This window comes from Heteronotia binoei, unplaced genomic scaffold, assembly GCF_032191835.1.
Source record: "Heteronotia binoei isolate CCM8104 ecotype False Entrance Well unplaced genomic scaffold, APGP_CSIRO_Hbin_v1 ptg001312l, whole genome shotgun sequence".
Lineage (NCBI taxonomy): Eukaryota > Metazoa > Chordata > Lepidosauria > Squamata > Gekkonidae > Heteronotia > Heteronotia binoei.
Window position 1 is genome coordinate 20,301 of NW_026800235.1, and position 26,357 is coordinate 46,657.

Consider the following 26,357-nt stretch of genomic DNA (forward strand, 5'->3'; position numbering starts at 1 on the left):
GATGGAGTCGGGAATCAAACCTGGTTCTCCCAGATAAGAGCCCGTATAGTTAACACCACTACACCAAAGTGGTACTAATCCTCTGAATCCCAGAGCCAGGAGGCAAAATTAGGGGAAGGCCTCAGCTTCTATGCCCTGTTGTTAGTCCTCCAGAGAAACTGGAAAGGCAACTGGGTGAGGCAGGATGTTGGACTAGGCGGACTCTCCCTGGTCTGATCCAGCAGGGCTCTTCTGAGGTTCTTCTTAGGGGAAGGCCTCAGCCTCTCTGCCCTGTTGTTGGCCCTCCAGAGGAACTGGTTGGCCACTGGGTGAGACAGGAGGCTGGACTAGAGGGACCCTCACTGGTCTGATCCAGCAGGGCTCTTCTGAGGTTCTTCTTAGGGGAAGGCCTCAGCCTCTCTGCCCTGCTGTTGGCCCTCCAGAGGAACTGGTTGGCCACTGTGTGAGACAGGAGGCTGGACTAGATGGACCCTCCCTGGTCTGATCCAGCAGGGCTCCTCTGAGGTTCTTCTCAGGGGAAGGCCTCAGTCTCTCTACCCTGTTGCTGGCCCTACAGAGGAACTGTCTGGCCACTGTGTGAGAAAGGAGGGTGGACTAGAGGGACCCTCCATGGTCTGATCCAGCAGGGCTCTTGTGATGTTCTTCTCAGGGAAAGGCCTCAGCCTCTCTGCCCTGCTGTTGGCCCTCCAGAGGAACTGGTTGGCCACTGTATGAGACAGGAGGCTGGACTAGATGGACCCTCCCTGGTCTGATCCAGCAGGGCTCTTCTGAGGTTCTTCTCAGGGGAAGGCCTCAGTCTCTCTACCCTGTTGCTGGCCCTACAGAGGAACTGTCTGGCCACTGTGTGAGAAAGGAGGCTGGACTAGATGAACCCTCACTGGACAGACCCAGCAGGGCTCTTCTGATGTTCTTCTCAGAGGAAGGCCTCAGCCTCTCTGCCCTGTTGTTGGCCTTCCTGAGGAACTGGTTGGCTCCTGTGTGAGACAAGAGGCTGGACTAGAGGGACCCTCAATGGTCTGATCCAGCAGGGCTCTTCTGATGTTCTTATGAAGGCCTCGGCCTCTCTGCCCTGTTGCTGGCCCTCCAAAGGAACTGGCTGGCCACTGTGTGAGACAAAAGGCTGGACCAGATAGACCCTCCCTGGTCTGATCCAGCAGGGCTCTTCTGATGTTCTTCTCAGGGGAAGGCCTCAGTGTCTCTGCCCTGTTGTTGGCCCTCCAGAGCAACTGCTTGGCCACTGTGTGAGACAGGAGGCTGGACTAGATGGACCCTCCCTGGTCTGATCCAGCAGGGCTGTTCTTATGTACTTATGAAGGCCTTGGCCTCTCTGCCCTGTTGCTGGTTCTCCAGAGGAACTGGCTGGCCCCTGAGTGAGACAGGAGGCTGGACTAGATGGACCCTCCCTGGTCTAACCCAGCAGGGCTCTTCTGAGGTTCTTCTGAGGTAGGGTTGCCAAGTCCAATTCAAGAAATATCTGGGGACTTTGGGGGTGGAGCCAAGATCAAGGCTGTGACAAGCATCATTGAACTCCAAAGGGAGTTCTGGCCATCACATTTAAAGGGACGGCACACCTTTTCAATTCCTTCGTTCCATAAGAAATCATGAAGGATAGGGGCACCTTCTTTTGGGGCTCATAGAATTGGACCCCCTGGTCCAATCTTTTTGAAACTGGGGGGGGGGGGTATTTTGGGGAGTGGCACTAGATGCTATACTGAAAATTTGGTGCCTCTACCCCAAAAACCACCCCCCCAGAGCCCCAGATACCCGCGGATCAATTCTCCATTATTTTCTATGGGAATAAGTCTCCATAGGGAATAATAGAGTTCCCAGAAGACATTTCCCTCCCCTCCCCCTGCTTTCTGACGACCCTGAAGCGGGGGGAGGGCCTCCAAACCGTGGGACCCCCTGTCCCCACCTGGGGATTGGCAACCCTATTCTGAGGGGAAGGCCTCAGCCTCTCTGCCCTATTCCTAGCCCTCCAGAGGAACTGGCTGGCTACTGGGTGAGGCAGGATGCTGGACTCGGTAGACTCTCATTGGTCTGATCCAGCACGGCTCTTGGGATGTTCTTAAGTTCAGACCACCAGGTGCAAAGGGACAGGAATGCTGAGAGCACTAGAAAAGCACGTGGAAGAGACACCAGGCCAAAATTTAAATGCTTCTCTCTCCTCACAGTCCCCTTGAACAAAAGAGGGTTTTCCCTTCCCCCTCTTCTACCCACGGAAGCACCACTTCCGAGGGCCGTTCACGGTTAATTAATCATCAGAAGGGAGGGAAAGGCCTGAAAAATGCTTGCCGTTGTAAGATTCTGAAGGCATCTTTCAATTTATCAAAAGCAGAGTCTCGGACGCTGCGCGAACGGCTTCTCCCCTCCCCCTCTGCTTTAATTGGGGCCAGCAGTACTGCAAGTTCCCTCGGGAGATCGCTCGAAAATTCACAGCGCAAAAACAGACCAAAGGCATCGTTTTGTAAGGCTGGGGACGACAGATGTAAGGGGGGGGGGAATCACTCAGTGCGCTAAAGAGAACCAAGGTCAGAGAGGATCCTCTTCTTCCAAGGTGGCGGACACACCGCAGATCGTGCAACACGCACTTCGCATCCTAACAGCCACCCACGGGCCGCCATCTGTGGACTGTTAAGTCTGCGGAATGAGGCCACGTGAAGGCGAAAGAGACTTCCCCACAAACTTGGGGAACTCCCCAAGCAGAGCCAGTTTTAGATTATCTGGCACCCTTAAAAAAAAAGGGGGGGTAAAGGTCGTCCCCTGTGCAAGCACCAGTCGTTTCCAACTCTGGGGTGACGTTGCTTTCACGTTTTCACGGCAGACTTTTTACGGGGTGGTTTGCCCATTGCCTTCCCCAGTCATCTACACTTTCCCCCCAGCAAGCTGGGGATTCATTTGACCGACCTCGGAAGGATGGAAGCCTGAGTCAACCTCAAGCCGGCTACCTGAACCCAGCTTCCGCTGGGATCTAACTCAGGTTGTGAGCAGAGGACTCTGACTGCAGTACTGCAGCTTTACAACTCTGCATCAAGAAGAAGAAGAAGAAGAAGATATTGGATTTATATCCCGCCCTCCACTCCGAAGAGTCTCAGAGCGGCTCACAATCTCCTTTACCTTCCTCCCCCACAACAAACACCCTGTGAGGTGGGTGGGGCTGGAGAGGGCTCTCCCAGCAGCTGCCCTTTCAAGGACAACTTCTGCCAGAGCTATGGCTGACCCAAGGCCATTCCAGCAGGTGCAAGTGGAGGAGTGGGGAATCAAACCCGGTTCTCCCAGATAAGAGTCCGCACACTTAACCACTACACCAAACTGGCTCTCCTTCAGTGTAGGGCTCCTTCAGTGTAGATAGGAAAGGAAAGGTCCCCTGTGCAAGCACCAGTCATTTCCAACTCTGGGGTGACGTTTCTTTCACAACGTTTTCACGGCAGACTTTTTACGGGGTGGTTTGCCACTGTCTTCCCCGGTCCTCTACACTTTCCTCCCAGCAAGCTGGGGACTCATTTGATCAACCTCGGAAGGATGGAAGGCTGAGTCAACCTCGAGCCGGCTACCTGAACCCAGCTTCCGCCAGGATCAAACTCAGGTCGTGAGCAGAGGGCTCCGACTGCAGTACTGCAGCTTTACCACTCTGCGCCACAGGGCTCCTTCAGTGTAGATAGGAAATGAAAGGTCCCCTGTGCAAGCACCAGTCGTTTCCAACTCTGGAGTGACGTTTCTTTCACAACTTTTTCACGGCAGACATTTTACAGGGTGGTTTGCCCATTGCCTTCCCCAGTCATCTACGCTTTCACCCCAGCAAGCTGGGGACTCATTTGACTGACCTCGGAAGGATGGAAGGCTGAGTCAACCTGGAGCCGGCTACCTGAACCCAGCTTCCGCCGGGATCGAACTCAGGTCGTGAGCAGAGGGCTCCGACTGCAGTACTGCAGCTTTACCACTCTGCGCCACTGGGCTCTTACTCAGCACCCTAAGGAAGGCTAATTTCTGGCATCTCCCTGCACTGATAACATCACTGAGTCAAATGGGGGGGGCGCGCTCAATTTGGCACGCCCGGAAGGCCAGCCCCCTAGGCCTGGGGTGTCGAACTCATTTGTTATGAGGGCCGGATCTGACATAAATGAGACCTTGTCGGGCTAGGCCATGTTAGGCTGGGCCGTGTGTGTGCCTATTTAAGATTAGGTAGCAGAGATATAAACTTTTTAAAAGACACAGACAGAAACAAAGATTTTTTTAAAAAAAAACTTAAAATAGGACACGCTTAAAACTTTAGCACTTGTTGGTCTTAAAGGTTCTTTCTTTGTATTTCTCCCGTGGGATCCAGGGAACTGGGCAAAGGAAGCTCTGGCTCTTTGTTTCCTTCCCCGGCGGACCAGGAGGGGGGAGGAGCCTCAGCCAATAGAAGGAAGAGAGGCTGGGCTCAGCAGCTCTGCTGTGCGACGGAGCAAGCCTTGCAAAGCAGGCTGCGGTGCAGAAGGAAGCAAGAGAGAGGCAGAAGGGAGCACGCCGGAGCCAGTTGCTCAGCAGTCTGATAGGAGCCCTCTGTGTCAGCGAAGGTTCATTGAAGTTCCCAAAATAAGCAAGCTTGATTATTTGAAACAAAGTTGCGTTTATTGTATACTCCAAAGTTACTTCAGCATGATAGGCATTGGAACTGATGGCTAGCAGTTCGGGTCATTGGTATTTAACATTATGCATCAAAGCAATCGCAACTACCCCCCAATTCCCAAAACAAAGGCTGCTTTTGCATGCGAGACTTTTCACACGGCTCCCCCTTATCTTCCGCAGTTGGCGGTTACATTTCCCGGCGGCAATGTCCTTGCTGCCTCTAGGGGGGAGGTGAGAATCTGCCGGGCATTCTCCACTTCAAAGACTGCCTAACAACCTTTGATATTCCTGGGAAGCTACTCTTCGGCTATTCCCTACTTGCCCCCCCTTCTATTATTCTACTAGCACATGTTAGTGAGCATATACGTGGGTTAATCGATCTGGTTAGTAATCAGCATTCAGCAAGAGTATCAATGAACAGAGTCTGACATTCTGGGGACCGGCCTGACTGCACCCCAGAGAACCTGGACCTGGCACTGCAGGCCGTGGCAACCTGGTTAAGGATGAGTGGGCTGAAACTGAATCCGGCGAAGACAGAGGTCCTCTGCTTGGGTCGGGGCGCTCTGGGAGGGGAAATATCTCTCCCGGTTTTTGAAGGGGTGCCATTGAAAGCGGCGCACCAAGTCAGAAGCCTGGGAGTCCTACTGGAGCCTTCATTATCAATGGAGGCCCAGATAGCAGCCGCTGCCAAGTCAGCCTTTTTTCATCTGAGGCGGGCAAAGCAGTTGGCTCCCTTCCTAGAGCGTCGGGACCTGGCAACAGTGATCCACGCAACGGTCACCTCGAGACTAGATTACTGTAATGCCCTCTACACGGGGCTGCCTCTGTGCCGAACCCGGAAGCTGCAGCTGGTGCAGAACGCGGCAGCCAGACTGTTGCTGGGGCTCCCAAAGTGGGAGCACATACAGCCAGGGCTGCGTGAACTGCACTGGCTGCCAGTGACATACCGGATTTGTTACAAAGTGCTGGTTATTACCTTTAAAGCCCTATATGGCCGAGGACCTGCCTACCTTAGGGACCGTCTCTCCCCGAACGAACCCCAGAGAGCACTGAGGTCAGCAGGGAAGAACCAGCTGACTATTCCCGGGCTAAAAGAAGTAAAACTCCAGAGCACCCATACTTGGGCTTTCTCTGCTATGGCTCCACAGCTGTGGAATCAGCTTCCAGAAGAAATGCGGGCCCTGCGGGACTTTGAACAGTTCCGCAGGGCCTGCGAGACCATCTTGTTCCGAATGGCCTTCACCAGCTGAAACTGCCAAACTGCTAAGTAAACTTACCATCGGTATTATAGCACCAACATACTAATGTCATTGTTTTTAGAATTTTAATAGATTTTAATCAATTGTAGTTTATAATGTTATAATATAATGTTATATATTGTCAGATGCCAAGATCGACAAGGAGATTGACAACAGGCTGGCAAAGGCAAACCGTGCATTTGGCCGACTGCACAAAAGAGTGTGGAGCAACAAGCATCTGAAAAAAGGCACAAAGATCAATGTTTACAAAGCGGTTGTGATGACAACCCTCATCTACGGCTCCGAATCGTGGGTTTTATACCGTCATCACCTGCGACTCCTTGAGCGCTTTCATCAGCGCTGCCTTCGCACCATCCTCAACATCCACTGGAGTGACTTTGTGACCAACACTGAAGTCCTCAAGCGGGCGGAGGTTACAAGCATCGAGAGACTGCTGTTGAAGACGCAGCTGCGTTGGGCAGGGCATATTTCCAGGATGGAAAACCACCGCCTTCCCAAGATTGCTCTGTATGGCGAACTTTCCACCGGCCATCGAAATAGAGGGGCACCAAAGAAGAGGTACAAGGACTCCTTGAAGAAATCCCTTGGCACCTGTCGCATCAACCATCACCAGTGGTCTGACCTAGCCTCAGATCGCAAAGCATGGAGGCACACCATCCACCAGGCTGTCTCTTCCTTTGAGAACGCACGCATAGCTGGTCTTGAGGACAAACGGAGATTGAGGAAGAATCGCACTGCTACAGCCCCAACCCCAAATCAGACTTTTCCCTGCAGCCACTGTGGCCGGACCTGCCTGTCCCGCATTGGTCTTGTCAGCCACCAGCGAGCCTGCAGCAGACGTGGACTACTGCACCCTTCTTAAATCTTCGTTCGCGAAGTCAAGCCGAGAGAGAGAGATATTGTACAATGTATGTATTCAATTCTTGTTGTTAGCCGCCCTGAGCCGCTTCGGTGGGGAGGGCGGGATACAAATAAAATGTGATGATGATGATGATGACCTGATTCGGCCTCCGGTCCACAGGTTTGACACCCTTGCAAAACTAGGCAATCCTCTAGTTTGCCTAGTGGCCGGATGGGCCCTATCCCCAAGTTTGCAGAAAAATCTTAAATGAATAAAGGAGAGGCATAGGGGGAGCTGCAGCCCGTGCATCTACCACCACCTGACTTGAGGTAAACAGAGGGCACTGTTTTACTCTGGGGAAATTTAAATCCCATACTGGGTATTCTGGTGGCCACGTGGCCCAGGAGCCAAGTTGGGCATGCTGCCACCAAAAATAGCCAAGAAGCTTCAATGGGCATGCCACCGCTGAAGCCCAGGAGCTGCGTCGGGCAAGCGGCCGCTGGTGGATGCAATCCGGGAGCCACGCTAGGCCTGTCAGCACAGCAGTGCAGCCCAGGGGCTTCTCCAGGCCCAGCGGCAGCTGCCGAAGAGTTCGGGTTGGTACAAGGCCCAGCGGAGGCAGCCCTGCAGCCCGGGACACCACAATGACCCGAGGAGATCTTAGAATCATTGAATCATAGTTGGATGGGATCTCCAGAGTCATCTAGTCCAACCCCCTGCACAACGCAGGAAACTCACAAAAGGAAAGGAAAGGTCCCCTGTGCAAGCACCAGTCGTTTCCGACTCAGGGGTGATGTTGCTTTCACAATGTTTTCACGGCAGACTTTTTACGGGTTGGTTTGCCATTGCCTTCCCCAGTCCTCTACGCTTTCCCCCCAGCAAGCTGGGTCCTCATTTCACCTTCACATTTTCATGGCAGTCTTTTTACAGGGTGGTTTACCATTGCCTTCCCCAGTCGCCTACGCTTTTCCCCCAGCAAGCTGGCTCCCCATTTTACCTTCACAACGTTTTCACGGCAGGCTTTTTACGGGGTGGTTGGCCATTGCCTTCCCCAGGCATCTACGCTTTCCCCCAGCAAGCTGGGGACTCATTTTACCGACCTTGGAAGAATGGATGCCCGAGTCAACCTCAGGCCGGCTACCTGAAAACCCAGCATCCGCCGGGGATTGAACTCAGGTCGTGAGCAGAGCTTAGGACTGCAGTACTGCAGCTTTAACACTCTGCACCACGGAGAACTTCCCCTAAATTCACAGGGTCATCATTGCTGTCAGATGGCCATCCAGGTTTGCAGAAAAATCTGATTTCTTAAAAAAACTGCATGGGGGGAGGGGGTTAATGGGGGGCACCAATAAAAAAATCATTCTCTTGCCAGGGCACAGAACACACCTACCTCTGGTATAGTCTATGGTGTCGGCAGAGATCCACACTGGGCACAGTGGTGTATTCCTGCTGGGTTTATTGTTTCTTTAAAAAAGCCCTTTGTGAAACGATAGCAATGCCAAGGGGTGTGAAGAAGAAGAAGAATTGCAGATTTATACCCCGCCCTTCTCTCTAAATCAGAGCCTCAGAGCAGCTCACAATCTCCTTTATCTTCTTCCCCCATAACAAACACCCTGTGAGGTGAGAGGGGCTGAGAGGGCTCCCACAGCAGCTGCTCTTTCAAGGACAACTCCTGCGAGAGCTATGGATGACCCAACGCCATTCCAGCAGCTGCAAGTGGAGGAGTGGGGAATCAAACCCTGTTCTCCCAGATAAGAGAGCTCTGGCTGACTCAACGCCATTCCAGCAGGTACAAGTGGAGGAGTGTGGAATCAAACCTGGTTCTCCCAGATAAGAGAACTCTGCCTGACTCAAGGCCATGCCAGCAGGTACAAGTGGAGGAGTGGGGCAATCAAACCCAGTTCTCCCAGATAAGAGAGCTCTGGCTGACCCAAGGCCATTCCAGCAGCTGCCAGTGGAGGAGTGGGGAATCAAACCCGGTTCTCCCAGATAAGAGAGCTCTGGCTGACCCAAGGCCATTCCAGCAGCTGCAAGTGGAGGAGTGGAGAATCAAACCCGGTTCTCCCAGAGAAGAGAGCTCTGGCTGACCCAAGGCCATTCCAGCAGCTGCAAGTGGAGGAGAGCGGAATCAAACCCGGTTCTCCCAGATAAGAGAGCTCTGGCTGACCCAAGGCCATTCCAGCAGCTGCAAGTGGAGGAGTGGCGAATCAAACCCGGTTCTCCCAGATAAGAGAGCTATGGCTGACCCAAGGCCATTCCAGCAGGTGCAAGTGGAGGAGTGGGGAATCAAACCCGGTTCTCCCAGAGAAGAGAGCTCTGGCTGACCCAAGGCCATTCCAGCAGGTGCAAGTGGAGGAGTGGGGAATCAAACCTGGTTCTCCCAGATAAGAAAGCTCTGGCTGACCCAAGGCCAGAGTGGAGGAGTGGGGAATCAAACCCGGTTCTCCCAGATAAGAGAGCTATGGCTGACCCAAGGCCATTCCAGCAGGTGCAAGTGGAGGAGTGGGGAATCAAACCCGGTTCTCCCAGAGAAGAGAGCTCTGGCTGACCCAAGGCCATTCCAGCAGCTGCAAGTGGAGGAATGGGGAATCAAACCCGGTTCTCCCAGATAAGAGAGACGGCTTTGCCATCAGACCAAGACACTGATGTGGGGTAATGTCAAGAAGTTGGAAACGTTTTGGCTTTTCGCATTCTGAAAGTTTGCTCTTGAGGAATTCCAGGGGCTTACCGAAGGGCAGAAACTAACACTGCTTGACTTATCGGGTTCACAGAATCATAGAGCTGGAATGGATCCCCAGGGTCATCTAGTCCAACCCCCTGCACAATGCAGGAAACTCACAAATACCTTCCCCTAAATTCACAAGATCCCTATTGCTGTCAGATGGCCATCTAGCCTCTGTTTAAAGACCTCCCAGGAACGAGAGCCCAGCATCTCCCGAGGAAGCCTGTTCCACTGAGGAATCGCTCTAATGGTCAGCAAGTTCTTCCTAATGTTGAGCCGGAAACTCTTTTGATTTAATTTCAACCCATTGGTTCTGGTCCTACCTTCTGGGGCCACAGAAAACAATTCCACACCATCCTCTAGATGACAGACCTTCAAGTACTTGAAGATGGTGATCATAGAATCATAGAGTTGGAAGGGACCTCTAGGGTCATCTAGTCCAACCCCCTGTACAATGCAGGCAACTCACAAACACCTCCCCCTAAATTCACAGGATCCTCGTTGCTGTCAAATGGCCAACTAGCCTCTGTTGAAAAACCTCCAAGGAAGGAGAGCCCACCACCTCCCGAGGAAGCCTGTTCCACTGAGGAATCGCTCTAACGGTCAGGAAGTTCTTTCTAATGTTGAGCCGGAAACTTTTTTTGATTTAATTTCAACCCACTGGTTCTGGTCCTGCCTTGCGGGGCCCCAGAAAACAGTTCGATGAAAGTTCTTACGACAATTATGAACCGCAGAGAGATTCCTCACCCAAGTAAAGGGGAAATCTTTCCCCCCACCCCCGTGTTAAATAAATCTCAAGTAATCCTTAGGCAAAGGGGGGAAACGTTTCGTTCTCTTGTGCCCTTCAAATATAGCGCACCCCACGTGAAGACGAGGAGGACGCAGAAGATGTTTTTGAAAAATTCTACGTCTCCTCTTGTCATCTCAATCCTGAAGTTCTCCTCCTTCCCCCCCCCCACCCCTTTCTCCACGGCTTTTACAACAAAAGCCGCTTTTGTGACAATTCTTTATCCTCCCGGAAAGCAAAGACAAAAGTCGAAGGACACCGACGATGCAATTGATTCATCGGGGCTCTCGCAATTGGCAACATCTACGTTTCTCCGCCTTTTGTGCACTCGCTCGCATTCCTAGGGACCTTGTTAAGCGCTTCCACGTTTGAATTTGCCTTTCTTTCCTCCTTTTTCACGAGCTGCCTTTTTCTCCTGTGGATCCTCCAGGAAGGCAAAGAAAGGTCACTGGAGTACCTGATTAACCGGTGCGCATTGACTCCCGGAATTCCACACTCTTTGGCTCAAAGCCCTCTTCAAGGACAGCCCTCTTCTAAACCCGCTGCCACTCTCTCTCTCCCTCCCCACCTTCCCAAACACCTTCTTACAAGTTTTGCTGATGAAAACAGAAGGGATGTGTTAGGTAAGCGGCTGCCCTGGGGCGGGTAGAAAAATAATAAGCGGACCGCTGTAAACCTCGGGAGCTAGCAGACGGCAAAAGAATTATCTGCTTTAAAAGCACCCGTGCGGTTATTTTCTCTTTCTTAAATCCTGCAACTGCTTCCCACAGATCCTTAATATTCAGCCGCTAGACTAAGGGTGTCGAACTCATGAGGGCCGGATCTGACATAGAATCCAGGGTCATCTAGTCCAGCCCCCTGCACAATGCAAGAAACCCGTAAATACCTATCCCAAACTCACAGGATCTTCATCGATGTTAGATGCCCATCGAGCCTCTGTTTAAAAACCTCCAAGGAAGTAGAGCCCACCACCTCCTGAGTTGGAAAAGACCCCCCCCAGGGTCATCTAGTCTCAACCCTCTGCACAATGCAGGAAACTCACAATCACCTCCCCCTAAATTCACAGGATCTTCATTGCTGTCAGATGGCCATCTAGCCTCTGTTGAAAAACCTCCACGGAAGGAGAGCCCACCACCTCCCAAGGAAACCTGTTCCACTGAGGAATCGCTCTAACGGTCAGAAAGTTCTTCCTCATATTGAGCCGGAAACTCTTTTGATTAATTTCAACTCATTGGTTCTGGTCCTACCTTCCGGGGCCACAGAAAACAATTCCACACCATCATCTATAGGGCAGCCCTTCAAGGACTTGAAGATGGTGATCCTATCACCTCTCAGCCGCCTCCTCTCCAGGCTAAACAACCCCAGCTGCTTCAACCTTTCTTCATAGGACTTGGTCTCCAGACCCCTCACCAGACCCCTCCCTCAGCTTCTGGGAGAGCCCTCTCTAGCCGCACCCACCTCACAGGGTGTCTGTTGTGAGGGAGGAAGAGAAAGGAGATTGTGAGCCACTCAGACTCTGTCCTTGAAAGCGCAGCTTCTGGGAGAGCTCTCCTAGCCCCACCCACCTCACAGGGTGTCTGTTGTGGGAGAGGAAGGGAAAGAAGATTGTAGGTCACTCTGAGACTCTGTCCTTGAATGGGCAGCTGCTGGGAGAGCCCTCTCCAGCCCCACCCACCTCACAGAGCGTCTGTAGTGGGGGAGGAAGGTAAAAGAGATTGTGAGCCGCTCTGAGACGCTTCGGAGTGGAGGGCGGGATATAAATCCAATATCACCATCATCTTCTTCTAATATGCAAATGAGTTCTTGCTGGGCTTTTTCTACCAAAAAAGCTCCGGGTGAAACAATGGTGGCATCAGAGGGTGTGTCCTAATATGCAAATGAGTTCCTACTGGGATTCTTCTACGCAAAAAGCCCTGTGGATTTTCAGTTAAATCAAGGACACCTTTTGCCAAGGACTAGGAGCGGGTGGAGATTTTGAGGCTATTTATTGGAGAAAGTTTTACCCAATTAAGGAACTTCCCTTGTTTTGTTTTCTTTTAACGTCAGTATTTAATTACCAAATCGTGGCTCCCTGCAGAGGAGTCGAATGACATGATGGCAAGCCCTTGGGAACCTTTCTTGAGTTCATTAGGATTCCCACAAATCCAGGGCAATAGAATTAGGCAACAGAAGAGCTGATTCTTTGCACACACAAACAATGTCGCTCAGATTTCGGGCTCAGAGATCCAAGCTGGAGCTCGGCAGTAGAGCCACACAAGAGAGCATAAAATTTAGAATGATGTCTAAAGCCAGCGGTAGAATTCTAGCAGGAGCTCCTTTGCATATTAGGCCACACACCCCTGACGTAGCCAATCCTCCAAGAGAATACAAAAAAGAGCCTTGTAAACTCTTGTCGGATTGGTTAAATCAGGGTGTGTGGCCTAATATGCAAAGGAGCTCCTGCTAGAATTCCAGCCCTGTTAAGCACAGGGACGCTTAATAGGATCCCGTTCAAAAGATTTGTGAATACACTCCAAGAAAACAAACTCGGTTTTATTCTCCGCATATAACGTGCTCGCAATACTTCGCCCTAGGCACGCTTCAGCCTCGTTTCTCCACAACTTTACTAAGGAAAAGGAAAGGTCCCCTGCGCAAGCACCAGTCGTTTCCGACTGTGGGGTGACGTTGTTTTCACAACGTTTTCACGGCAGACTTTTTTTACGGGGTGGTTTTGCCATTGCCTTCCCCAGTCTTTTACACTTTCCCCCCAGCAAGCTGGGGACTCGTTTGACCGACCTCGGAAGGATGGAAGGCTGAGTCCACCTTGGTCCGGCTACCTGAATCCAGCTTCCGCCGGAATTGAACTCAGGTCGTGAGCAGAGAGTTCAGACCACAGTACTGCAGCACTGCTGTTTTACCACTCTGCCCTATGGGACCACTCACTAGGCTCCTCTTAATAAAGAACAGAAACAGAAGATGAATTAGCTCATATATAAAATTTCGTCCCAGCCTCTAAATGCATGCAATCTTGTGACCAGTGATCTTGGGAAACCAGAAGACAGACTAGGCCGGTCTGGAAGATCTTGTGGACCTTAAACGGTCTGCGCTGCAGAAACCCAAAAGCAACTCAGCTTAGAGGGAACACTGCTGATAAGGGCAACCAATGCACTGAGCATCATTCGAGCTATTTTCGCACAGCCTGTCTCAATAAGGACATTTGTACTGCATTTTTGGAAAGGGAGGTAAAATATTAAATTTTTACCCAGAAAACGCTGCCTACAGTGAGATGGCAATGTTTCGTCATTGACAGGTGGTGGGGCGAATCTAACCATCTTCAGCCTAAGAGGCCTTTTGCCAAACGAAGTGGGCCAAAGACAAAGTGAAACTGTGAATCTACTTTATGGTGACTCAAGCCCCAGGTCCATTGAAGGTTAGTACTGCTTTCCCAGACTTTTTACAGCCATTTTGGGCTGTATCAACAGAAGTCTAGTGTCCAGATCACGTGAAGTGATGGGTGTCGCTATACGCTACTCCGGTAAGACCTCACCTGGAGTCTTGTGCTCAGTTTGGGGCACCACATAAGAACATAACATAAGAACATGAGAGAAGCCATGTTGGATCAGGCCAATGGCCCATCCAGTCCAACATTCTGTGTCACATAAGAACATAAGAGAAGCCATGTTGGATCAGGCCAAGGGCCCATCCAGTCCAACACTCTGTGTCATATAAGAACATAAGAGAAGCCATGTTGGATCAGGCCAATGGCCCATCCAGTCCAACACTCTGTGTCACATAAGAACATAAGAGAAGCCATGTTGGATCAAGCCAATGGCCCATCCAGTCCAACACTTTGTGTCACATAAGAACATAAGAGAAGCCATGTTGGATCAGGCCAAGGGCCCCTCCAGTCCAACATTCTGTGTCACATAAGAACATAAGAGAAGCCATGTTGGATCAGGCCAAGGGCCCCTCCAGTCCAACATTCTGTGTCACATAAGAACATAAGAGAAGCCATGTTGGATCAGGCCAAGGGCCCATCCAGTCCAACACTCTGTGTCACACAGCAGTAAAAAAAAAACCCCAAACCCAAGTGCCATCAGGAGGTTCACAAGTGGGTCTAGAAGCCCGTCCACTTTGCCCCCCAACACCACATTTTAAGAAGGATATAGACAAGCTGGAACGGGTCCAGAGGAGGGCAATGAAGATGATGAGGGGTCTGGAGATCAAGTCCTATGAGGAAAGGTTGAAGGAGCTGGGCATGTTTAGCCTGGAGAGGAGGCGGCTGAGAGGTGATAGGATCACCATCCTCAAGTCCTTGAAGGGCTGTCCTATAGAGGATTGGGTGGAATTGTTTTCTGTGGCCCCAGAAGGTAGGACCACAACCAATGGGTTGAAATTAAATCAAAAACGTTTCCGGCTCAACATTAGGAAGAACTTCCTGACCGTTAGAGTGGTTCCTCAGTGGAACAGGCTTCCTCCTCAGGAGGTGGTGGGCTCTCCTTCCTTGGAGGTTTTTAAACAGAGGCTAGCTGGCCATCTGACAGCAATGTGGATCCTATGAATTTAGGGGAAGGTGTTTGTAAAATTCCTGCATTGTGCAGGGGGTTGGACTAGATGACCCTGGAGGTCCCTTCCAACTCTATGATTCTATTATTCTACTTTTCTCCCCGTGTAGATCATCACTGCCTCGGGCATTTGCTTACTGCGCTTAAAATTAATGCCCTATACTTCTTAATACCATTTACAGCATTACCTTCATACATATAACTCACACACACACACACCAGGCAAGCTCAAACATCAGATAAATGCCTCTATTCAGTCTCTATTGACCTTTTGTTTCCTTACAGCAACCTCCTGATTTCCTGCTGGAACAGTCTCTTGCAATATATCGTTTGCTTCCTCTCAGCCTGGTCCGAAGGCATCCTCTTCTGTCATCTCTCCTGCTTGCTTCCTTCCCTCTCCCCTGCCCCCCCTCCCGTTCCCTCTCCCCCATCTTTAAGTGTACCCTCTGCTTCCACCTTTTGGTTTGCACAATGCCCTCTTCCTGCGTATCAAGGCTGCACGTGCCAAACACGGTTAGCCGAAACGTCCATCTTCCCGACACTCGACCGGGAAGGGTTTTCAGAAAATGTTCCTGCCGCAGGAGCATAGATGCTCTCCAGCAGAGCTGTGAGCTCGCCGACGTTGATGTGGCGCTTTGTTCTGAAAACTAGACGCAGAGATGCAGGAGTGGAATTCTAGCAGGAGCTCCTTTGCATATTAGGCCGTGCCCCCCCCTGATGTAGCCAATCCCACAAGAGCTTACAAGGCTCTTTTTGGTAAGCTCAGAGAAGATCGGCTACATCAGAGGGGCGGGGGGCGCAGCCTAATATGCAAAGCAGCTCCTGCTAGAATTCCACCCCTGCCTGAGAGCAAAAGGAATGAAGATAAAAGATGAAGATATTGGATTTATATCCCGCCCTCCACTCCGAAGCGTCTCTGAGTGGCTCACAATCTCCTTTACCTTCCTCCCTCACAACAGACACCCCGTGAGGTAGATGAAGATATTGGATTTATATCCCGCCCTCCACTCCAAAGATACTCAGAGCGGCTCCAATCTCCTTTACCTTCCTCCCTCACAACAGAAACCCTGTGAGGTAGATGAAGATATTGGATTTATATCCCGCCCTCCACTCCGAAGAGTCTCAGAGCGGCTCACAATCTCCTTTTCCTTCTCCCCCCCTCAACAGACACCCTGTGAGGTAGATGAAGATATTGGATTTATATCCTGCCCTCCACTCCGAAGAGTCTCACAGCGGCTCACAATCTTCTTGACCTCTTTCCCCCACACCAGACACCCTGTGAGGTAGATGAAGATATTGGATTTATATCCCGCCCTCCACTCCAAAGAGTCTCAGAGCGGCTCACAATCTCCTTTACCTTCCTCCCTCACAACAGACACCCTGTGAGGTAGATGAAGATATTGGATTTATATCCCACCCTCCACTCCAAAGAGTCTCAGAGCGGCTCCAATCTCCTTTACCTTCCTCCCTCACAACAGAAACCCTGTGAGGTAGATGAAGATATTGGATTTATATCCTGCCCTCCACTCCGAAGAGTCTCAGAACGGCTCACAATCTCCTTTACCTTCCCCCCCACAACAGACACCCTGTGAGGTAGATGATGATACTGGATTTATATCCTGCCCTCCACTCCGAAGAGTCTCAGAGTGGCTCACAATCTCCTTTCCCTTCCTCTCCCACAACAGACACCCTGTGAGGTAGATGAAGATATTGGATTTATATCCCGCCCTCCACTCCGAAGAGTCTCAGAGCGGCTCACAATCTCCTTTACCTTCCTCCCCCATGACAGACACCCTGTGAGGTGGGTGGGGCTGGAGAGGGCTCTCACAGCAGCTGCCCTTTCAAGGACAACCTCTGCCAGAGTTATGGCTGACCCAAGGCCATGCTAGCAGGTGCCAGTGGAGGAGTAGGGAATCAAACCCGGTTCTCGCAGATAAAAGTCCACACACTTAACCACTACACCAAACTGGCTCTCCATGTTTCTGCGACTAGTCTCGTGAAAGGTGCCATATCAGACCCTCGATCCATCCAAGTCACAACTGTCTACTCAAGACTGGCAGCAGCTCTCCAGGGTCTCAGCCTGAGGTCTTTTGCTTCACCTCCCACCAGATCTTTTAATTGGAGATGCCGGGGATTGAACCTAGAGCCTTCGGCATGCCAAGCAGCTAATCCACCACTGAGCCACAGCCACTCCGTAAATCTCCATCGTTTCTGGCAAAGGTCTTTCACATCACATACTGCTTGGCCCTTTAAACTGGAGGTGCCGGGGATTGAACTTGGGACTTTCTGCAGGTCAGGCTAAGGTTCTACCACTGAGCGATGGTCTCGCCAGCAAAAAAGACCCACCCAGAATCAGCCGGGCACTTCTTTCTTTATTTATTTGATTTATATCCCACCCTCCCCGCCGAGGCAGACTCAGGACGGCTCACAAATCTGAGGTCGCGCAGTTACATTGTGGGACCAAATAGAATCAGACAGCAATAAAAACATAAATCACAAAAACCATTTCTAAAAACGTCTACTTATGCTGGTCTCAAGCTTTCAGACAGCGAACCGATTGCTGGTTAGCCATTCCAAGAGCTCCAAAGATCGCAATAACATAAAGAGGTACACCATCGGTGGTGTTCCTATGGGCAAATTCCGCTGCGGCAGATGTTATCATCGTAAAAATGCCTGACGGAAGAGTGTGTCACTGTGGCCACTGTGTGAGACAGGAGGCTGGAATAGATGGACCCTCCCTGGTCTGATCCAGCAGGGCTCTTCTGATGTCCTTGCAGGGGAAGGCCTTGGACTCTCTGACCTGTTGCCAGCCCTCTGGAGGAACTGGTTGACCACTGTGTGATACAGGAGGCTGGACTAGATGGACCATGGGTCTGACCCAGCAGGGCTCTTCTTTGGTTGTCAGGGGAAGGCCTTGGCCTCTCTGCCCTGTTGTTGGCCCTCCAGAGGAGCTGGTTGGCCACTGTGTGAGACAGGAGGCTGGAGTAGATGGACCACTGGTCTGACCCAGCAGGGCTCTTCTTGGGTTGTCAGGGGAAGGCCTCGGCCTCTCTGCCCTGTTGTTGGCCCTCCAGAGGAACTGGTTGGCCACTGTGTGAGACAGGAGGCTGGACTAGAGGGACCCTCACTGGTCTGATCCAGCAGGGCTCTTCTAATGTTATTATGGAGGCCTCAACCTCTGTGCCCTGTTGTTGGCTCTCCAGAGGAACTGGCTGGCCACTGTGTGAGACAGGAGGCTGGACTAGATGGACCACTGGTCTGATCCAGCAGGGCTTTTCTGATGTTCTTAAATAAACCTAAGCCACGTTTGTTTCAGAGAATAGGACCATCGATCGGAAGATAACTGAGCGGGAAAGTACTCCCTCCTTCCCTGAGGGGCGCATGCATACGTGTAATCCCTCCCCCCCCCCCCAGTAGGAGTGCCACGACCCCCATTCTGGCAGGGAGTGGGGCTAGCACTGCCAGATCCAGGCTGGGAAAATCCTGGAGATCTGGGGCTGGACCTTGGGAAGACAGAGATTTCAAAGGGAGGGCAATGCCATAGAGTTTGTGCTCGGAGGGATGATGGCTCAGTGGTAGAGCGTCTGCTTGGGAAGCACAAGGTCCCAGGTTCAATCCCCGGCATCTCCAACTAAAAAGGGTCCAGGCAAAGAGGTGTGAAAAACCTCAGCTTGAGACCCTGGAGAGCCATGAATGGGGCTGTGGCTCAGTGGTAGAGCATCTGCTTGGTAAGCAGAAGGTCCCAGGTTCAGTCCCCAGCATCTCCAACTAAAAAGGGTCCAGGCAAACAGGCATGAAGAACCTCAGCTTGAGACCCTGGAGAGCCGCTGCCAGTCTGAGTAGACAATACTAACTTTGATGGACCCACGGTCTGATTCAGTATAAGGCAGCTTCATATGTTCATATATGTTCAAATCAGCCATTTTCTCCTGGGGAACTGACCGCTGTAAACTGAAGATGAGCTGTAAATCTGGAGGATTCCGAGGAGGCTAGCATCCCTACCCGACTGGAGAGGGGCTCGGACATCAATTAGGGGACTACAGTACTAGGGACCTGCATACCTTCGGGACCACCTTTCCCCGCAGGTTCCCCGGAGAGGACTTCGGACAGGATCACAAAACCTGCTTTTGATCCCCGGCCTCGAGGTGGGCAGGCTCATGACAAGCAGAATTGGGGCCTTTTCTGTTGTAGCTCTGTGCTGGTGGAATGAGCTTCCTGAGGAGGTTAGGGCCCTGTGAGAGCTTCCACAGTTCTGCGGGAAGGTCCGGCGCTAGGGTTTCTGCCATCCGAGGCAGAACCCTGCACTGGGGGCCTCCTCCGCCAGTCTCAAATCGGGAAGCACGTGAGGAGAGGGGGAGCCTTGTGGCACCCTTAGGCCATGTGGCACCCCTAGGCTGCCGCCTACTTGGTCAACTCCCACACGCCGGCCCTGTCTGCGGGGCCTGCTAGACGGTGCTCTTCCACCAGGCATTGGCTAATTAAGATTGACGACGACAACAGACATTGAACTATCTGGCCCACCTCAAACGCACAATAAGAACATAAGAGAAGCCCTGTTGGATCAGGCCAGTGGCCCCTCCAGTCCAACACTCTGTGTCACATAAGAACATAAGAGAAGCCCTGTTGGATCAGGCCAGTGGCCCCTCCAGTCCAACACTCTGTGTCACATAAGAACATAAGAGAAGCCCTGTTGGATCAGGCCAGTGGCCCCTCCAGTCCAACACTCTGTGTCACATAAGAACATAAGAGAAGCCCTGTTGGATCAGGCCAGTGGCCCCTCCAGTCCAACACTCTGTGTCACATAAGAACATAAGAGAAGCCATGTTGGATCAGGCCAGTGGCCCCTCCAGTCCAACACTCTGTGTCACATAAGAACATAAGAGAAGCCCTGTTGGATCAGGCCAGTGGCCCCTCCAGTCCAACACTCTGCGTCACAGAAGAACATAAGAGAAGCCCTGTTGGATCAGGCCAGGTGGATGGGGCTGGAGAGGGCTCTCACAGCAGCTGCCTTTTCAAGGACAACACCTGCCAGAGCTATAGCTGACCCAAGGCCATTCCAGCAGCTGCAAGTGGAGGAGTGAGGAATCAAACCTGGTTCTCCCGGATAAGAGTCTACGCACTTAACCACTATACCAAATTGGCTCTGAAGATCAATATGGCTCTCTTAAGATCAATATGGCACCTGATGCTGTTTTATGCTTTTATATATTCTTGTATTTTATATATAACGTTTGTGGTTTATATCGATTACTGTTTTTTTTAATGCGATGCTTTTATGCAAATGTAAGCCGCCCTGAGTCTGCTTTAGCGGGAAGGGTGGAATATAAGCCGAAGAAATAAACTGTCCCTTTGGTGTTTGCATACACACACACACACAAAAAAAAAAAATGCAGAGGGGCCACAAAGAACATAAGAGAAGCCATGTTAGATCAGGTCAATGGCCCATCCAGTCCAACACTCTATGTCACACAGAGGTCAAAAACCCCAGGTGCCATCAGGAGGTCCATCAGTGCAGCCAGGACACTAGAAGCCCTCCCACTATTGCCCCCCCAAGCACCAAGAAGACAGACCATCACTGCCCCAGACATAAGAGAAGCCATGTTGGATCAGGCCAATGGCCCATCCAGTCCAACACTCTGTGTCACATAAGAACATAAGAGAAGCCCTGTTGGATCAGGCCAATGGCCCCTCCAGTCCAACACTTTGTGTCACATAAGAACATAAGAGAAGCCATGTTGGATCAGGCCAATGGCCCCTCCAGTCCAACACTCTGTGTCACACATAAGAACATAAGAGAAGCCATGTTGGATCAGGCCAATGGCCCCTCCAGTCCAACACTCTGTGTCACATAAGAACCTAAGAGAAGCCATGTTGGATCAGGCCAATGGCCCCTCCAGTCCAACACTTTGTGTCACATAAGAACATAAGAGAAGCCATGTTGGATCAGGCCAATGGCCCATCCAGTCCAACAGTCTGTGTCACACAGTGGCCAAATACACACACACACACACACACACACACACACTGTGGCTAATAGCCACTGGTGGAGATCACAAGATCACAATCCTCCTAATTATCACACTGCTCACAAGACGTTGTCAAAATTGTGACTACTCCAAACGAACAAGGCAGGGGGGTTTCCTGGAAACGGACATCAGGAAATACGGGAGAAACTCTTGTGTGTTTCTCACCAAGGACTTCTTCATATGGAATCTTTCCCTCTGGAGTTAGAACAATAAACACATCATAGGATAAAGAAAACACCCACATACGGATGGGAGAGGATTCCCCCCCCCTCCACCCATTTTATAATTTTGGTGCTTTTACCTGTGGGCAGATCAATGAGTTTAGCGTGCCGCTGACAAGTTACGCTGCTGGCAATTGGGGACAAAATTTATAACGAACGCAAAAAAATAACGCTAAGTTTGTTACCGAACAAAACACGGGCGTGTTCAAGGAAACACCAGGTACAACACGACCTTCCCGGGATTAATGACTTTTGTGGAAGACCTCGGGCAGGTCTGCTCAATTTAACCGGCTAACCAACTTACCGGCGAATTGGCGGTACAGCCTTAAGCTGTATCTGGACCGTACCACATCAACCTTGGGCATGTGACCCAGCAAGCCCGCCCCTCCGCCCCCCAAACGCAGTCTGAAGCTGTACAAACAATCTAGCACTCTGAAAATTAAGTTTCACGGTGTAAGCAGCCTTACCTGTGTAGGCCATGTTTTTCGGGTTTCCGTAAGGAGCCCCAGGTTGAACGGGGCTATAAACAGGATTCATTGTGAAAGATGTGAAGACTCTGAAAGAGAAAGGGAGAAAAAAACAGAAGGTTGAGAAGCAAATCCTGTTGGAGTTGCGTATGTTTTTTTTCCCTTATCTTACAACACCCCTCTGCCAAAAGGTTTTTTGCTTGTACTTTATCCTGGCGCTCCAGCATTACAATTCACAGCACCGAGCTCCAAAGAAGAAGGCTTACTACTCGACGTTTCAACTCGGCGGCTTATTTAATAATTTAGATTTTGGAGTCTTCAGTTCATTCCTGTGAATCCTTCCCACAGCCCACACGCGAGCCTTACAACTAGCTTCCAGTTTGCAAAGAAGAAGAAATTTCCAGGGCATGCAAAGGGAATTACTGCTTGAAACATAACAGAACGTAAGAGGAGCCATGTTGGATCAGGCCAATGGCCCATCCAGTCCAACACTCTGTGTCACATAAGAACATAAGAGAAGCCCTGTTGGATCAGGCCAATGGCCCCTCCAGTCCAACATTCTGTGTCACATAAGAACATAAGAGAAGCCCTGTTGGATCAGGCCAATGGCCCATCCAGTCCAACACTCTGTGTCACACAAGAACATAAGAGAAGCCCTGTTGGATCAGGCCAATGGCCCATCCAGTCCAACACTCTGTGTCACATAAGAACATAAGAGAAGCCCTGTTGGATCAGGCCAGTGGCCCCTCCAGTCCAACACTCTGTGTCACATAAGAACATAAGAGAAGCCCTGTTGGATCAGGCCAGTGGCCCATCCAGTCCAACACTCTGTATCACACAGTGGTCAAAAAAACCCAGGTACCATCAAGAGGTCCATCAGTGGGGCCAGGACACTAGAAGCCCTCACACTGTTGTCCCTCCAAGCACCAAAAATATAGAACTTCACTGCCCCAGACATAACAACATAAGAGAAGCTATGTTGGATCAGGCCAATGGCCCATCCAGTCCAACACTCTGCGTCCCACAGTGCTCAAAAAAACCCAGGTGCCATCAGGAGGTCCATCAGTGGGGCCAGGACACTACAAGTCCTCCCACTATTGCCCCCCCAAGCACCAAGAAAACAGAGCCTCACTGCCCGAGACATAGGAACTTAAGAGAAGCCATGTCGGATCAGGTCAATGGCCCATCCAGTCCAACACTCTGTGTCCCACAGTGGCCAAAACCCAGGGGCCATCAGGAGGTTCATCACTGCGGCCAGGACACTAGAAGCCCTCCCACTGTTCCCCCCCAAGCACCAACAATGCAGAGCATCACTGCTCCAGACAGAGTTCTAACAATACTGATGGACATCAGCTCCAGATATTTATCCAATCCCCTCTTCAATAAATACAGCTGCACCCCTCTGAAAAGCTGGGAATAACATTATCTTAGAGGGAGCCAATATTAAGGATGGATGACCTGATCAAGAGCCTGGAACCAAAAAAACCTTGGGTAATATAAGTGAACTATATACGGAAGATACCAACATTCATGTAACAACTCTGCAAGAAACAAATTCATATTCGGTTTCACACACACACATAGAATTATGCATAGGGTGTAGAGAGAGGACAAAGAGAATTTTTTCTACCTCTCTAAAAACATCAAGAACTCAAGAACATCTAATGAAGCTGATGAGCAGTAGGTTAGGGACAGACAAAAGGAAGTGCTTCTTTACACAGAGAGGGATTAAAATATGAAACTCACTGCCAGAGGATCCAGTGATAAGAAGATAAGAGAAGCCATGTAGGATCAGGCTAATGACCCATCCAGTCCAACACTCTGTGTCACATAAGAACATAAGAGAAGCCATGTTGGATCAGGCCAGTGGCCCATCCAGTCCAACACTCTGTGTCACATAAGAACATAAGAGAAGCCACGTTGGATCAGGCCAATGGCCCATCCAGTCCAATACTCTGTGTCACATAAGAACATAAGAGAAGCCATGTTGGATCAGGCCACTACACCAGACTGGCTCTCTGAGATCCTTCCCCTCCCTAAATCCTGTCCTACGTAATTTCCACCCCCAAATCTCTAGGAGTTTCTGAATCCTGAGTTGGCAGCCTCACAAACTATTAACACTGTTAACTAAGACTCACAGGATCAAATGGAATGCACCTAAGAACAAAAAAAAGAGCCCTGCTGGATCAGACCAGGAAAAGTCCATCTAGTCCAGCCTGCTGTCTCACACAGTGGCCAACCAGTTCCTCTGGAGGGCCAACAACAGGGCAGAGAGGCCGAAGCCTTCCCCTGAGGAGAACCTCAGAAGAGCCCTGCTGGATCAGACCAGTGAGGGTCCCTCTAGTCCAGCCTCACACAGGGGCCAACCAGTTCCTCTGGAGGGTCAACAACAGGGCAGAGAGGCCGAAGCCTTCCCCTGAGAAGAACATCAGAAGAGTCTTGCTGGGTCAGACCAGTGAGGGTCCATCTAGTCCAGCATCCTGTCTCACACAGTGGCCAACCAGTTCCTCTGGAGGGCCAACAACAGGGCAGAGAGGCCGAGGCCTTCCCCTGAGAAGAACCTCAGAAGAGCCCTGTTGGATCAGACCAGTGAGGGTCCATCTAGTCCAGCATCCTGTCTCACACAGTGGCCAACCAGTTCCTCTGGAGGGCCAACAACAGGGCAGAGAGGCCGAGGCCTTCCCCTGAGAAGAACATCAGAAGAACCCTGTTGGATCAGACCAGCGAGGGTCCATCTAGTCCAGCCTCCTGTCTCACACACTGGCCCACTAGTTCCTCTGAAGGGCCAACAACAAGGCAGAGAGGCCGAGGCCTTCCCCTAAGAAGAACCTCAGAAGAGCCCTGTTGGATCAGACCAGTGAAGGTCCATCTAGTCCAGCCTCCTGTCTCACGCAGTGGCCAACCAGTTCATCTGAAGGGCCAACAACAGGGCAGAGAGGCCGAGGCCTTCCCCTGAGAAGAACATCAGAAGAGCCCTGTTGGATCAGACCAGCGAGGGTCCATCTAGTCCAGCCTCCTGTCTCACACAGTGGCCCACCAGTTCCTCTGAAGGGCCAACAACAAGGCAGAGAGGCCGAGGCCTTCCCCTAAGAAGAACCTCAGAAGAGCCCTGTTGGATCAGACCAGTGAGGGTCCATCTAGCCCAGCATCCTGTCTCACGCAGTGGCCAACCAGTTCATCTGAAGGGCCAACAACACGGCAGAGAAGCCAAGGCCTTCCCCTGAGAAGAACATCAGAAGAGCCCTCCTAGGTCAGGCCACTGAGGGTCCATCTAGTCCAGCCTCCTGTCTCACCGTGCGGCCAACCAGTTCCCCTGGAGGGCCAACAACAAGGCATGGAGGCCAAGGCCTTCCCCTGACGTTGCCTCCTGGTTCTTGGATTCAGAGGATTAGTGCCTCTGAATGTTGCAGTTCTCTTCAGTCACCATCGGTAGTAACTACTGATAGACCTCTCTCCTCCATGAATCCATCTAATCCACTTTTCAATACCGCTTTATGCATCGCGTAAGACAGAAGGCCACTTCTGAACCCAGCAAACTACAGCCTATTACGGATGTAACATTTGTATGAATTCCGCAACTATCATGGGAAAAGCTCTCCTTTAAAAGGATTAGAAATATACACAGTGCTTACTTTCCCATTAAACCTGGTCTTCCTTTCATGCCTTAACAACACAAAATGCATAATTTATAACTCGGCTGGCATACAGAACTGTACTAATTGACACATTAACAGAATTTTAAAAGTTGAAATGCCTTCGCCTTCTAGACAGAAAACTGCAAACAGACCCAGAGAGGTGCGAACTGCTTCGCCCTGTGCTACCTGAATACGTGCTTTGCTACTGAGAGGGAGGGAAAATAAAATATGGAATTAGAAAATGAAATGTTGTACGGTAGAAAAGAAAGCGTATCATACGGACAGGAGCAGATCTCAGTCACAACAGACCAAAATATCTACATTGAAAACACTGAACTCTTTAATACTGTGTCATCATTAGACATATTATAGTCAGTGTTCCCTCTAAGCTGAGTTAGTGTGAGCTAGCTCACAGATTTTTAGCCTCCAGCTCACACATTTTTGTTTTACCTCAGGAAGGATGGCCCCTGGCCAGTGTTCCCTCTAAGCTGACTTAGTTTGAGCTAGCTCACAGATTTTTAGCCTCCATCTCACACATTTTTGTTTTACCTCAGGAAGGATGGCCCCTGACCAGTGTTCCCTCTAAGCTGAGTTAGTGTGAGCTAGCTCACAGATTTTTAGCCTCCAGCTCACACATTTTTATTTTACCTCAGGAAGGATGGCCCCTGACCAGTGTTCCCTCTAAGCTGAGTTAGTGTGAGCTAGCTCACAGATTTTTAGCCTCCAGCTCATACATTTTTATTTTACCTCAGGAAGGATGGCCCCTGACCAGTGTTCCCTCTAAGCTGAGTTAGTGTGAGCTAGCTCACAGATTTTTAGCCTCCAGCTCATACATTTTTATTTTACCTCAGGAAGGATGGCCCCTGACCAGTGTTCCCTCTAAGCTGAGTTAGTGTGAGCTAGCTCACAGATTTTTAGCCTCCAGCTCATACATTTTTATTTTACCTCAGGAAGGATGGCCCCTGACCAGTGTTCCCTCTAAGCTGAGTTAGTGTGAGCTAGCTCACAGATTTTTAGCCACCAGCTGACACATTTTTGTCTCAGCTCAGGAAGGATGACCCAAGAGCACAATAATTTATGCAGTAATTCACAACTAGTTTGGGGTAGTGTTTAAGTGTGCAGACTCTTATCAGGGAGAACCGGGTTTGATTCCCCACTCCTCCACTTACGGCGGCTGGAATGGCCTTGGGTCAGCCATAGCTATCGCAGGAGTTGTCCTTGAAAGGGCAGCTTCTGTCAGAGCTCTC

The 26,357-nt window shown here is 50.8% G+C and overlaps 1 long non-coding RNA gene across 1 annotated transcript in view; it reads right to left on the bottom strand.

Moving 5' to 3' along the window:
• Positions 1–21,473: 21,473 nt before the first annotated feature.
• Positions 21,474–26,357, bottom strand: part of LOC132591024 (uncharacterized) — a 226,366-nt gene continuing 221,482 nt past the window's right edge. The window contains exon 3 of the long non-coding RNA XR_009556799.1: positions 21,474–21,564. This is a non-coding gene — a long non-coding RNA (uncharacterized LOC132591024). The remainder of the gene's footprint in view (positions 21,565–26,357) is intronic.